This window comes from Polypterus senegalus, chromosome 5 (assembly GCF_016835505.1).
Source record: "Polypterus senegalus isolate Bchr_013 chromosome 5, ASM1683550v1, whole genome shotgun sequence".
NCBI lineage: Eukaryota > Metazoa > Chordata > Cladistia > Polypteriformes > Polypteridae > Polypterus > Polypterus senegalus.
In genome coordinates this window covers 157,483,163-157,496,259 of record NC_053158.1, presented here as the reverse complement: position 1 = coordinate 157,496,259, position 13,097 = coordinate 157,483,163, and positions in this window count along the sequence as shown.

Genomic DNA, 13,097 nt, shown 5'->3' with positions numbered 1-13,097 from the left:
AAAGGCAGGAGTCACCAGCAGGCAGACGTGAAGCAAGGCGAGCATTAACAGGCTTGAAGCGGTAAAATAAAGAAGAAGGGAGCAGTGAGCAAGAACAGCTGGGGACAGTAAGGAAGCGAGTGAGGAGGCACATGAGCACAGGATGTCGTTAATGTATATAGGCAGGGAGCCAACCACGTGGTAGGTGTGTGGAGACCGGCCGTGTGGAAAAAGGAAGGGAGACCAGGGGTGGCCCTTGTGTGTGAAATAAATCTTCTTTTAATGGAAATAAGGAATGAAACTGCCAAAAGGAGAGCTCAGTTCCTAAACTTCCTTATGGCGTAATGGCGAGAACTGCCAAAAAGAAGACATTATTTTGAAAAGTTTATTACGGGGCACAACACGAAATGATAACATACTTAACGTTTGTAAGTACAGTGTAAAGGATGAGCATGGGAAAATTGGAAGTAGCAGAAATAGTAAGGAGTGGTTTCCCCATCTATATATACAGTTTAGGGGGTACACCTGTTTCACCCTCTTGGGTGTTGTAATAGGACATGAAACATGCCTAACTTTATAAATAAGATATTCTTTCTGTTTCTTTACCTTGATATCTTGCATTCTTTCATTTTCAGCAGCGTCTCTATGAAGTTGTGGATTTGCCTGCTAGTATAATAAAGGAACTGTCGCTGAGCCAGTGAGATCGCTTCTTTACATTTAAATTAAGTAAACGCGTCCGTGGCGCACATCAGGATTGGTCGCCAGATTCACTGCACACTTCCCAGGCTGTGTGATTATGAACTTTTAAAAGAAAGTATATATGTGTATATACTTGTAATATAGGTTAAATAAGAGATTAGTGCTTCTGACGGATGGCCTTATATGGGCAGGCAGTCAATTACGTGGGAGGCGTGGGGATGGAGGACACAATATAGGCAGGCAGCCAACTACATGGGAGGCATGGTGATGGGGGGATGCAACTCCACCTCACACGGTGACCGAGCTGCAGGCTATGGCTGTATATATGTACGTAAGTAGTATTCAGTTATGACCGTTACGCGTAGAATTTCGAAATGAAACCTGCTTAACTTTTGTAAGTAACCTGTAAGGAATGAACCTGCCAAATTTCAGCCTTCTACCTACACGGGAAGTTGGAGAATTAGTGAAGAGTGAGTCAGTTTGTCAGTCAGTCAGTCATTGAGGGCTTTGCCTTTTATTAGTATAGATGTCAGTGATGACAGGGCTAGCAGTGGGCATTGCACCATGAATAAACACAGGTTAAGCACCCTGATAGTAATTTCCCTGAGAACAGAACCACAAGCTACATTGCAGGACAACTCCTCCAGTGTCAAAGAACAAAGAAAAGCCGGATGACCTGATGAGTTACAATATGCTGCCCTAACATGACTGATTCCTGTAAATAATGGCCACATTAAGATGTTTGAAGACTCCACTTGAAAGATTAAGTCATTATTGTATGATCTATACAATTTACTTACACGTTTAAAATTTTTTTTTTACAGGCATAATGTACAGTAAGTTTACTTATTCCAGTATTTGTTTGTGTGTGTGCTTACATTTCCTGTCGGGAGGGGATTTTTTTTTCCAAGCTTCCTTAGTAAAGTCATGGTGGCTTAAGTTTAAATTCTGTCTTCTGTATCTTCTGTCAACAGGCTTCTCATGAATGGAAACATAACTCTCTGTCACATGGGTTAAATCTAGACAGTGCAAGTACATGGAAAAAGTAATTATTTAAAGTTCTGACATATGTTCCCTTGTATGCTTAAAGTACTTTCATTACCATATTTTTTAAGTATGTTTAAAAATGTGTATAAAGTTTTTTACTTAAAATATTAGGTTTATCCACCGCTTGCAATGTATAATGCCTTTGACACACGCTAACACAGATCATTCCTCTTACCCACACTCTTTCATACTAAGACAAATGTAAGAAGACATATATGTCTTTATAAAAGAATGTTGAAAGTCTTACTTTTGACAAATATAGTAAAGTGTTATTTGTTTCAAAAACGTTTGTGCTACCACCCTTCAGTCATTGACTCTGTCACAACTGTATCCTTTTCTAACACTATATACAATATACATTTCATTTTCTAGTGTTCCACATATATCACATTTATCTACAAAATCTGTATGTGTAATGTTCCATCAAATATGAAAAACAAATTTATTCCCTTGAAATAGTATTTAGAGAATACTTGCTCTATATGGATTTACTTGTTTTCTGGATATTTTTTATAATCTTGCTTTCACTACCCTGTCATGGCTTTATCTAACTCATTTATATTCATTAAGAAGAGCAGTGGCCCATTCCTGACTGCCCGTATCTTTTTATATGACATCTAAATCAGAAGTAGATATCTGTAACCCCTTTTCACATTGTCTACACTATTTTACCAAAAATCTGTAACTCCTTACAAAAACACTTTATTAAATATTTTAGAATATCAAAACAGGCATTAATTATTGCTATAAAAAACTAAAGGGAATGATATATTATCTCCCTCAGGCAAACAGAGTACAACATATATCTCCTGTGTTTTATATTAAATGGAATCTTAGTTCTTCTGCCATTATGGATCTAAGACCTATGATACTCTTCATAGAAAGAAATACAGTGTCACCTTGTTTAAAAACTAGAGATTAAAGAGAATGGAAAAACAATTTAAATAGATCTTTCAAAATATTCACCATTGCTGGGCATGCTACTATCTAATTGCATCTAAATAAACCTTTTTCACATTCCTCAAAATGTATCTGTCAGATCATCTTATTATCCAGGTATGATAATGGAAACCAGTCAAAAACAAACTTAGTCAAACAAAATTTTAAAAGTTTGCTCTCTCCTTCCTCTGCATCAACAAGTTGTCTATGGCTAATGCAACTATGTCCTAGTGCAAATTATCGTCAAATATCAAAATTTTGGTAATGCTGCATTCATTTTTGCACCATTTTCTTTTTTTGTGTAGCAGTTATCTTTTATTTATGATCTCTGTTTTGGTTTTTACCTCTTTGTTTCCTGATTTTTGTGACGTTGTATGTTGAGCATGGCCACACTCTGCTTTGTTGTGGTGCTAAGCCTGTGCCATCATGAGCACAATACTTTTACATTCTAATTGGACAAATGCCATGAGTGGTCTGTCTCTTTACCTTTGCTCATGTGTCTTTTGACTCTGGTGAACATAACCCAAGACACCATGACCACTCCATTACCCCATCCAGTTCATGCTGTCAGCTACCTTGCAAGCTCGTAGCTACTATATTATTTTGCCTATGCAGACAGCCAATAACCCATCTTTGGCAATTCGGCAGTCTTTCTTTTTTAATTTTTATGCGCATTGTGCAGTCCCTTAGCCAAATGGCAGCCACTGTACCCCCTTTACCTGTGCAGACACATAGTTCTCATCCTAAGCAGCTGTAGTCTTTACTCTTGACGTTTTTGTAGCAGGGCCATCCCAACTTGTGTCAACAAGCTTATTCTTTTCACAGAGCTGCAGCTACTTTAGCTCTATAAGGATTCAGTCTCTATGCATTCTGGCTAGGTACTGTGCTGTGCTTTTAGTGAAATAGTTGTGATTAAAGATATTTCCTGTATTTCTGGTTATTATCTCTGCTTTATTTTTACTATGATTTTGTACAGTCATATATACGTGACCTTTGTAAAACAAAAAATGGTGCAGCTGTTACAGAGGTCTTGAAGGAAATTATTTATGTTCTTTCTAGTCTATGAGGATCATAAAAAAGCACACCCAACAAAACAAGATGCATAATAATATTTTAAGTTTACAAGTCTGGAAAGCAGTAAAATAGTAAATTACTGCTATATAAAAGTTCTTTACCATTTTTTAACAAAATAAAATATTTGAACCCAGCATTGCATCAATATATGGAGCAAACAAAATGCTTATAACAGTTTTCCTTAAAGTGTATAGTAAAGAAAGGTTCCAACAGAATAACAACAAAAATAATAGAGTTGTTGGTGGACTTTTAGTATGCCAAAGAGCCTCTGAGGCCAGTCACCTTTCAGACAAAGAAAGTGGAAGTGGTACAGAGCCTGAGGGTTTACAAAAACAGCAAACTGGACTGGTCTGAAAACACAGTCACACTTTACAAGAAGGGTCAGACCAGGCTGTACTTCCTTAGGTGACTCAGGTCTTTTGATATATGCACCAAGCTGCTAGAAATGCTTTACCAGTCTGTAGTATCCATTGTATTGTACTACTCTGCAGTCTCCTGGGGAAGCAAATGAGCTAAAACACAAAATGCCTGAACAAACCTATCAGGAAAGTCTGCTTCATCACTGGACACAGTGGAAGCTGTTGTGGCAAAGTTGGACAGCATCATGAAAAATTCACTCCATCTCCTCCAGGAAGTGCTCTTTTTTGAGTACTTTTAGCCACAGGCTCATTCCACTATGGTGTGCTAAGAAGAACCTGCAGTGATCTTTTCTGCCCACTGCTTTCAGGCAATTCAGTGCTTCCTCCTGACGTCCAGAACTTAGTCCTAATACTCTCTTAAGTATGCATGTATTCATTTCGTTATTTCTGCACAATATATATTTACAAATATTTCTTAGTACTTATTTACCTATTTTTGATTGCATTTTTTTGTCCTGTGAGTTGAAACCTTTTTTATATTTCGGCTGCTGTATATATCTGAATTTCCCCTTGAGGTTAAACATGTATGTATGAAATTTAAACAATTTAACTTCCAATTTATTATCCTGCTTACATAGCACATTGAAATTCTTTCTTGCATATCTCCTCAGAATAGTTAAAGTGGTACAATATAAACAAAAAGACACACACTTTTACAAAAAGATTATAATAAATAAATAGCATACATAGAGTACACAAGAACACATACAGCATTTATTATTATGATTTTCTGTTTAGTAACCTTATAAACTGGGTATAGAAGCTTTCTCTGAGTCTAGTGGTGCAAATGTGAATGGTCCTGTGCCATCTGCGCTAAGGGAGGAGTGAGAAAAGCAGCAGCACAGCTTGGTTCAGTCCTTTAATTGCACTGTTTGCCTTTTTAAAGCAGCATGTGTTATCTATGTCATAAAAAGAAGGCAGTTGGGTGTCCGTAACATTCTGTGCTGCCTTCACAACTTTCAACACTGCTTTACAAATCTGAGTCAAGCATGTCCCATAGCAGGATGCAATGCAACCAGTGCAAATGTAGTACACTGTACACCTGTATGATGCCCAGATTGCTCCCAGCTGGCATACTTGTCTTTGAACTCGGGACATGGATAGTCATAGACCGAAATGGACTGTGGTGAATGAGGACATATAACAACAGGAAATAGGTGCAAAAGTGCTTGATGCATTTTATTAGCAGTGTTAAAAAATGATTAACAATTAAAGCAATCTTCCAGTTAATTCCCTTACTCATCTCATGACAGAAATGTGATTATTATTTTCGTAGACACAAACTCCTCCACACATTTCTTGATGAGTCCTGTTATAATGCTTGCCTCCAGATTTAATGAGTCTCTAAACAAGACCAACTTTACTTAATTCAAAAATCTGCAGTTTTTCCTTTACCTCCGTAGCTCCATATGCTTCAGTTTCTGCTTGCAAGCTATTGGAGTATTGAAAGGTGATCGGACAGTTGGAAGTGGCAGCGCAGAAAGAGCCACTATGCATCCATTACTGAGGTGCAGCAGTGATCCAAATTATCACTCTTTGTGGGACCGGTGGCATGCTTCAGATATTCAGGATAAGCATTCTTTAATTTTTTGTTGTTGAACACCACAGCAACAATAAATTATTCCTTCTAGATATTTTTTACCAGCTTGTATTTTACAAGCTTTATGTATAATTAAATGCTGTTCACTTTTATTTTGCTTTTACTTGACAATGAATTTTTACCTGTAAGGAAATTCTATTTAATCTTTTTTATTTAGCTGATACAAAAGGTTGACACAGGATTGTTCATAAACACCACAAATATTTTAATTACTTTTATCAAAGAGGGTATGTGGTTTATTTTTCTATTCAGTTTGTTTTACTTAGTGTATAGTATGTTGGCTGTTTTTCCAATAAAACAGTGTTCATATTTTCTTCCTTTATTCTTACTGTTTTTATATATTATATTGCATTGCAATACTGCTCTTAACTGGCATGACTAGAATGCTGAGTTTGTACTGAATCAGAAGACATAAAGCAGTTGATGATAGGGAGAAATATCATTATTTTACCAACAAAAATGAATTTTAGGTTTAAAATTGTTAAGGCAAAACTATTATTTTATTGAATTGTGCTTTCAATTGAGGCCTGTGTGGAAAGGTGTAAATTGCAAAGGGCCTTTCAAAAACTATGCAATGGCAAAGCTTCATACACATTTGTAGTACTGGCTATAAGTTGTTCAGCTTTTTGGTAAATGTTGGCACTGCATCATTACAGTGATCCCTTGCTATATCGTGCTTTGACTTTCGCGGCTTCACTCCATCGCGGATTTTAAATGTAAGCATATCTAAATATATATCACGGATTTTTCGCTGGTTTGCGGATTTCTGCGGACAATGGGTCTTTTAATTTATGCTACATGCTTCCTCAGTGGGTTTGCCCAGTTGATTTCATACAAGGGACGCTATTGGCAGATGGCTGAGAAGCTACCCAATCAGAGCACGTATTACATATTAAATAAAACTCCTCAATGATATACGGAGGTCCTTCCATGAAAACCCTAAATACAAAGAGGACTGTTTGATTTATGTTAGGTAGATTGCCCAGAGGGGACTGGGCGGTCTCATGGTCTGGAATCCCTACAGATTTTATTTTTTTTCTCCAGCTTTTGGAGTTTTTTGTTTTTCTGTCCACCCTGGCCATCGGACCTTACTTATTCTATGTTAATTAATGTTGACTTATGTTTATTTTTTATTGTGTCTTCTATTTTTCTATTCATTTTGTAAAGCACTTTGAGCTACATTTTTTTGTATGAAAACGTGCTATATAAATAAATGTTGATTGATTGATTGATTGATTGATTGATTGACGATTTGCTTCCTGCGCGGTGCTTGATTGTTTGCTTTTCTCTGTCTCTCTCACTCTCTCTGACTTTCTCTGCGCCTGATGGAGCGGGTTTGAGCAGAGGGGCTGTTTGCACAGAGGCTGTTTGCCTAGAGGATACAGACGCTCCTCTAAAAAATGCCACTTTATCGTGGTGCTTCGGCATACTTAAAAGCCCCAAAGCATGTATTGATTTTTTGATTGTTTGCTTTTCTCTCGCTCTCTCTCTCTCTCTCTCTGACATTCTCTGCTCCTGACACGCATTCTTTGAAGAGGAGGATCTGTTTGCATTCTTTTAATTGTGAGAAAGAACTGTCATCTCTGTCTTGTCATGGAGCACAGTTTAAACATTTGACTAAACGGTGTTATTTCATGTCTAGAGGGCTCTAATAATGTTAACAGTGTGGGAGAGTTTATAAGGGCTTAAAATATATAAAAATAACCATACAAACATATGGTTTCTACTTTGCGGATTTTCTTCTGTCGCGGGGGGTTCTGGAACGCAACCCCTGCAATCGAGGAGGGATTACTGTATTTCCTTTTTACATAGCATTTTGAATATTTTTTGTTTAGTCTTTAGCTATTTTTTTTCTAACATTCTTCTTTGATTCTTCAACAGCACCATATATTTGTTGATATTTTGTCTGCAGTCCCAGGTACTGAGAAGTCATGCAAATACTCATACAAACAGCATAACTACTGAATTTATAAAAGGCCAGTTAAACTCACACAGCTCCACTCAACAGTAAAATGTTAAAATGAGATACACCATAGGCCTTAAAACAAATTTAAACATAATGCAGCAAAATATGAGTTTACTCAGTCAGCATTTTTTCTTTTTATGAACAATTCATTTCAAAATGTAATCAGTAACCAGAATCAAAGAACACAAATGAATTTCTGAGTAAACGTGTGTCTTTTTCATTTATTTTTAGGCTTTTTCTAAGAATTTTAAAGCTCAACATTTACATAAATAATTAGTTGTTTTATTATAGTTAAAAAAGTAATAAAATGAGCTTGAATTTGAATTCTTAATGGTTTTTTTTCAAATTTCAGTATATCGGTGATCAGTGTGAGCTCAAGCGCATGCAGAAGGAACTCCGAGTCCAGCTCAGGGCAGCAAAGGAGCAGTACATGAGAAAGCTGTAGCAGAAGTTGCAGAATAACAGCATGAAGGAAGTGTGGGATGGGATGAAGATCATCACTGGCTGCAGCTCAAAGCGGGGTGCCACCATCGAGAGAGACGTGGAGAGAGCAAACCAAATGAACAACTTCTTTAACAGGTTTGACCACCCTAACTCACTCTCACCTTGGAGTACTGCATCCTCCAACCATCCTTCTGCTAATACCAGCATAGGTGAGACATCCCCACCCACAATTACAGCAGCACAGGTGAACAGAGAGCTGAGGAGACTTCGTGCAAGCAAAGCAGTAGGTCCAGATGGAGTATCGCCACGACTGCTGAGGGCCAGTGCGTTGGAACTGTGGAGTTCTCTACAGCGCATCTTCAACCTGAGCCTGGAACAGCTGAGAGTCCCGAGGCTTTCGAAAAAATCTTGTATCACCCCAGTCCCAATGGTATCACGTCCTAGTGAGCTGAATGACTTCCGGCCTGTTGCTCTGATGTCACATGTGATGAAGACCATAGAGTGGCTGCTGCTTCACCACCTGAGGCCACAGGTCTGCCACACCCTCGACCCTCTGCAGTTCGCATACCAGGAGAAGGTGGGAGCAAAGGATGCCATCATCTATGTGCTACACCGATCCCCCTCCCACCTGGACAGAGGCAGTGGTGCTGTAAGAATTATGTTTTTGGACTTCTCTAGCACCTTCAACACCATCCAACCTCTGCTCCTTAGGGACAAGCTGACTGAGATAGGAGTAGACTCACACCTGGTGGCATGGATCGTGGACTATCTTACAGATAGATCTCAGTATGTGTGTCTCGGGAACTGCAGGTCTGACATTGTGGTCAGCAACACAGGAGCGCCGCAGGGGACTGTACTTTCTCCGGTCCTGTTCAGCCTGTATACATCAGACTTCCAATACGACTTGGAGTCCTGCCATGTGCAAAAGTTCGCTGATGACACTGCTATTGTGGGCTGCATCAGGAGTGGGCAGGAGGAGGAGTACAGAAAACTAATCAAAGACTTTATTAAATGGTGTGACTCAATCCACTTACACCTGAACACCAGCAAGACCAAGGAACTGGTGGTGGATTTTAGGAGGCCCAGGTCCCTCATGGACCCCGTGATCATCAGAGGTGACTGTGTGCAGAGGGTACAGACCTATAAAAACCTGGGGGTGCAGCTGGATGACAAATTAGACTGGTCTGCCAATACTGATGCTCTGTGTAAGAAAGGTCAGAGCCGACTATACTTCCTTAGAAGGCTGGCATCCTTCAACATCTGCAGTAAGATGCTGCAGATGTTCTACCAGACGATTGTGGCAAGTGCCCTCTTCTACATGGTGGTGTGCTGGGGAGGCAGCATAAAGAAGAAGGACCTCTCATGCCTGGACAAACTTGTTAGGAAGGCAGGCTCTATTGTAGGAATAAAGCTGGACAGTTTAACATCTGTAGCAGAGCGACAGGCACTAAGCAAACTCCTGTCAATCATGAAGAATCCACTGCATCCACTTAACAGTGTCATCTCCAGGCAGAGGAGTAGCTTCAGTGACAGACTTTTGTCACTGTCTTGCTCTACTGAGAGACTAATGAGATCGTTCCTCCCCCACACTATGTGACTCTTCAATTCCACCTGGGGGAGTAAATGCTAGCATTATTGAAAGTTATTGTCTGTTTTTACATGCATTTTTATTACTCTATAATTTAATATATTTTTTTGTTTTGTATCAGTATACTGCTGCTGGATTATGTGAATTTCCCCTTGGGATTAATAAAGTATCTATCTATCTATCTATCTATCTATAAAAACAATAAAGGCACTCTGAGTAACTCGATTGTAAATATCACATAATTCAGTAAGTTTTCCTCACACACTTACCTGTTTCTTTCTATTCTAGGAATTTTTTACTCCTTTGTGCACATCAGCCCAGGTACTCATGCGATACCATATAAATGTAATAAAATGCTTTTGTAGCTTCCACATAAAATTACATAATAGTGAAATACAATTTCTAAATCCACCAACACGCATGTACAAAAATGAGTTTCTCTGTCATGTTTTTTAATAAGGTGGTCCCTATTCATCTTTCTGAGCTATACATTAATACGACTACTTTGGTGGTGTAGCGGTAAGAACTGCTGACTTGTAATCAAGACATTCATGGTTCGATCCTGAATGCCTCTGTTTTGAGTAGTGAGCTGCTCTTATTCTTACTATTATAGAATAATTACATACATTTGATTTGAGTCTGTAACAACTGGTGTAAATTTATGGTACTTGTAAAGGTTAGCAACTTTATTCTTTTAGTCACGTTCATGCTCGCCCCGATGATATGTGAATGGACATTTCTTGCACGGAGGGCTTCTGTTCTCTTTCTCCGATGTGGTACCCTCATCCTCATCTGAGTTCACCTCTGCTGTAGCACATCTTTATTTGAAAACAGCAGTGTTAAATCTGGGCGATTGTAGTTTGTAGACTTTATAAAATGAAACTATAAGCTTCAACACAATCAAAACCTCATTGTGGAAATGATGCGTAGTACGACATGGTGACATGGCATATCAGAGAGGCAGAAGTAATGCAGGGTTTATGGAGTTATGCATTATTTGCTTCGGAACCATGTTGGTACCAGTACCAGGTTCAAAAGCTGGTATTAATACCAAAGTAAAAATTTTTAGTACTGATACAAAACTGCTCCTGGCACTCCAGTGTTTCACAAGTTCACGTAAACTTTTAAGCTTGCCTTTTCCTAAAATGCCTTCTCCCTAGTCCACAGCTAACCTATGCATTATTTTGTTATTGTTGTAACTTGGGCAGATTATTATGATTTTTTGTGCTTCACCTGCATTTTTTATTTAGTGTTAAGTTTTTCCGGTGTTTAGAATTATAGTCTAAATACACTATTACATACAGTACTATTATATTACTATATCAAAATATCATTATCTTGTTTTTAAAATTAGTGCAGAATAAAAAGAATGTCGTATTTTATGTCACCATTTCGAGGTGCAGTGGTTGGTTGTTAGGGTTCTATCTCAGGAACCCTGACATCACGCATATGAGTCTTTAAAAGCAAAGACCTCTGTTTCACCAATTAACTCTTAATTTGGTTTGTATATTGGATTTTGGTAATTCAATATCTTGGATCTCCTGGTTTTGGCTTTGCCTGTTCCATTCTCATATCTTCATATGCATTAATCCTTGCTCATGTGGCAGGCCTCTTTAGTTTACCTGGCAGAACATGGAGGTGCTGGAATATTTAACAGGCTGCTTTCTGCTTGTGCTTTTCGACACATTTACAGCACAAAAGACACTGATGGAGAGGTGCGAACGGGTTTAAGGTGGGCCAGGTTTACAATTTTTTTTGTAGGTTTTGGTAATTCTAGTGTTAACCTTTCTAACCTCCTTTCCTTTTGATTCTATTACCTTGCACTCACGTTTCCCTTCTAAAATGGGGACATGGCACAGCTGAGGCAATCAGTAGCTCCCAACACCAATTAAGGTCACAGGCGATCCTGCACCTGTGCATTAAGTGCAATGCCATCTGCTCCTGCATCGTGCACAGAACCTCCTCTTGCCCTGGTACCACGCCCCCACCTGACGATGTGAAACAGGCAATTATTTATTTAAAAGACGACAATCAGCCGTAGGCCTCACTTTATCACAGTGGCCAAAAAACATAATGTTACCAACACTTTAATTGCATCTGAAATTTCATGTCTTCTCCACGTTGACGGAGCAATTACGTGATGTACAGTATTTGTTACAAATACTACCCTATCTCTGTCAAAATAGTAGTTAATTTCTGCCCAGCCTTTCCATAACATTCAGCCTTTCCTAGGATGTGCCTCCATCTTCTGACAGCTCCTAGTGAGTTAGGACAATTTACGAGCTGTGCTAAATTCTTGTGAAGTTAGAAGTAGCTTCCTAAATTGAGAAAATTGATAAAATTTGTTTACTCCGGCTCCTAATAGTCACTCTTGAGATTTTTGAGCCAGATTTTTAAGATGCTTGATAAATACAGGCACAGATCATCATAGTAATTTGAAGTCACCAGTCATTTTACCATGCAAACAACTACTGTATAAGGTGTGGTATGAAATTCAAGTACTTGTTATAAACTCATGTGGAGCAGTAGCAAACTGTGCAGCAGCACAAACTACTGTACCATCCTGCAGCACTTGAAGATAAAGTGGGGAACATAATTATTTGATCCCCTGCTGAATTTGTAAGTTTGCTCACTTATAAAGAAACTAGACATTAAGCCCGTTACAATAACAGGCGCTAGAACAGTAGTGCATAAACATTAGTAGGAATAGTCTATATTAAATGGCAAGGGACCTTGTAGGTGGCTGTAATATGCATCACTGTATTGTGTGCCTTTAATTTTCTCTCTCAGTAATACTGGTTTGTATTTCCGTAAAATGCCTGTAATTTTGTCTGACAGTAATACAGTGGAACCTCGGTTCACGACCATAATTCGTTCCAAAACTCTGGGTGTAACCCAATTTGGTCATGAACTGAAGTAATTTCCCCCATAGGATTGTATGTAAATACAATTAATCCATTCCAGATCGTATGAACTGTATGTAAATATATTTTTTTTAGTTTTTAAGCACAAATATAGTTAATTACACCATTGAATGCACAGCGTGATAGTAAACTAAATGTAAAAACACTGAATAACACTAAGAAAACCTTGAACAACAGAGAAAACTCACACTGCAAGAGTTCGCGCTATAGCCTTACGACTTAATAAACAATCAAGAAAAGTAATATTGCAGCAATGCACGCGCACGCGTGTGTGTGTGTGTGTGTGTGTCTCTGTCTCGTGCGCGCCTTTGTGTGTGTCTCTCTGTCTCACACGTGCCTGTGTGTGTGTCTGTCTCGCGTGCGCCTGTGTGTGTGTGTGTGTGTGTCTGTCTCGCAGGGAATGCACAGGAAGAGACTG